The 2789-nt window shown below is 44.0% G+C and overlaps 1 non-coding gene across 1 annotated transcript; it reads left to right on the plus strand.

The window, feature by feature from the left end:
* The first annotated feature begins 2396 nt into the window (after nucleotides 1-2396).
* LOC148553409 (small nucleolar RNA R71) lies at nucleotides 2397-2504 on the plus strand. Its single transcript, XR_015893488.1, has one exon. It is a non-coding gene; the product is annotated as a small nucleolar RNA R71 (small nucleolar RNA).
* Nucleotides 2505-2789: the final 285 nt, after the last annotated feature.

Consider the following 2789-nt stretch of genomic DNA (forward strand, 5'->3'; position numbering starts at 1 on the left):
TGGTTTTGAATTTTGAAGGTAGGTGGAGTTTATGAGGTAGGTTTATTAGGAAGAGTGGGTGGATGTGAGTGGTGAAGGTTTAGTGGGGAAGAGAGATTGAGGTGATTGGTGAGGGGTTTTTAGGGAAGAGTGTTTATGGGGTTGTGTGAAAGAGAGTGGTGAGAAGAAGTGAGTGGAGGTAGGTGGGGATCCTGTGGGGTCCACAGATCCTGAGTGGATCCTGTGGGGTCCACAGATCCTAAGATGATCCTGTGGGGTCCACAGATCCTGGGGTGTCAAGGCATTTACATCCCTGCACCATTAGGCATGTAAAAATGCCTTTGTACCCAACTCTGGGCGTTCAGCACCAGGTTGGTGGCCATTTTGGGCGTTCAACGCCCATCTGTGTGCCATTTCTGGCGTTGAATGCCAGAACCATGCCTGTTCTGGCGTTCAGCGCCCAGAAGCTGCCCATTTTGGGCGTTCAGCGCCAGAACCATGCTCTGTTCTGGCGCTGAACGCCAGACAGATGCTCCTCCAGGGTGTGATTTTTCTTCTGCTATTTTTTTTTATTCCGTTTTCAATTTTTATATTTATTTTGTGACTCCACATGATCATGAACCTAAGAAAACATGAAAAACAATAAAAATAAGAATTAGATAAACATTGGGTTGCCTCCCAACAAGCGCTTCTTTAATGTCAATAGCTTGACAGTGGGCTCTCATGGAGCCTCACAGATGTGCAGAGCTTTGTTGAGACTCTCCAACACCAAACTTAGAGTTTGGATATGGGAGTTCAACACCAAACTTAGAGTTTGGTTGTGGCCTCCCAACACCAAACCTAGAGTTTGACTATGGGGGCTCTGGTTGACTCTGCTTTGAGAGAAGCTTTTCATGCTTCCTCTTCATGGTTGCAGAGGGAGATCCTTGAGTTTTAAACACAAGGGAGTCCTCATTCCATTGAAGGACTATTTCACCTCTGTCAACATCAATCACAGCTCTTGCTGTGGCCAGGAAAGCTCTTCCTAGGATGATGGATTCATCCTCTTCCTTTCCAGTATCCAGGACTATGAAATCAGTAGGTATGTAAAGGCCCTCAACCTTTACTAATACATCTTCTACTTGTCCATAAGCCTGTTTTCTTGAGCTGTCTGCCATCTCTAGTGAGATTTTAGTAGCTTGCACCCCATAGATTCCCAATTTCTCTATTACAGAGAGGGGCATGAGGTTTATCCCTGAACCAAGGTCACACAGAGCCTTAAAGATCATGGTGCCTATGGTGCAGGGTATTATGAACTTTCCACGATCCTGTCTCTTCTGAGGCAATGTCAGTTGATCCAGATCACTTAGTTCATTGATGAAAAAGGGAGGTTCAACTTCCCAAGTATCAATGCCAAATAATTTGCCATTCAGCTTCATGATTGCACCAAGAAACTTGGCAGTTTGCTCTTCAGTAACATCCTCATTCTCTTTAGAAGAGGAATACTCATCAGAGCTCATGAAGGGCATAAGGAGGGTTAATGGAATCTCTATGGTCTCTAGATGAGTCTCAGATTCCTTTGGTTCCTCAGAGGGAAGCTCCTTATTGATCACTGGACGTCCCAGGAGGTCTTCCTCCTTGGGATTCACGTCCTCTCCTCTCCTCACAGGTTCGGCCATGGCGCTTATGTCAATGGCCTTGCACTCTCCTTTTGGGTTCTCTTCTGTATTGCTTGGGAGAGTACTAGGAGGGATTTCAGTGATCCTTTTACTCAGCTGGCCCACTTGTGCTTCCAGATTTCTAATGGAAGACCTTGTTTCATTCATGAAACTTACAGTGGCCTTAGATAGATCAGAGACTAGATTTGCTAAATTAGAAGCATTTTGTTCAGAGTTCTCTGTCTGTTGCTGAGTTGATGATGGAAAAGGTTTACTATTGCTAAACCTGTTTCTTCCACCATTATTAAAGCCTTGTTGGGGCTTTTGATCCTTCCATGAGAAATTTGGATGATTTCTCCATGTTGAGTTATAGGTGTTTCCATAAGGTTCACCTAAGTAGTTCACCTCTGCTATTGCAGGGTTCTTAGGATCATAGGCTTCTTCTTCAGAAGATGCCTCTTGAGTACTGTTGGATGCAGCTTGCATTCCATGCAGACTCTGAGAAATCATATTGACTTGCTGAGTCAATATTTTGTTCTGAGCCAGTATGGCATTCAGAGTATCAACTTCAAGAACTCCCTTCTTCATAGGCGTCCCATTGCTTACAGGATTCCTTTCAGAAGTGTACATGAACTGGTTATTAGCAACCATGTCAATGAGTTCTTGAGCTTCTGCAGGCGTTTTCTTTAGGTGAATGGATCCACCTGCAGAGGTGTCGAGTGACATCTTTGATAGCTCAGATAAACCATCATAGAATATATCCAGGATGGTCCATTCTGAAAGCATGTCAGAAGGACACTTTTTGGTCAACTGTTTTTATCTTTCCCAAGCTTCATAGAGGGATTCACCTTCTTTCTGTCTGAAGGTTTGAACATCAGCTCTAAGCTTGCTCAGCTTTTGAGGAGGAAAGTACTTGGCTAAGAAAGCCGTGACCAACGTATCCCAAGAGTTCAGGCTGTCTTTGGGTTGAGAATCCAACCATAATCTAGCTCTGTCTCTTACAGCAAAAGGGAAAAGCATGAGCCTGTAGACTTCAGGATCTACTCCATTAGTCTTAACAGTATCACATATCTGCAAGAATTCAGTCAAGAACTGAAAAGGATCTTCAGATGGAAGTCCATGAAACTTGCAGTTCTGATGCATCAGAGAAACTAATTGAGGTTTCAGCTCAAA

Source organism: Arachis ipaensis, chromosome B7 (assembly GCF_059453495.1).
Source record: "Arachis ipaensis isolate K30076 ecotype BB chromosome B7, ASM5945349v1, whole genome shotgun sequence".
In the NCBI taxonomy this organism is placed as follows: Eukaryota; Viridiplantae; Streptophyta; class Magnoliopsida; order Fabales; family Fabaceae; genus Arachis; species Arachis ipaensis.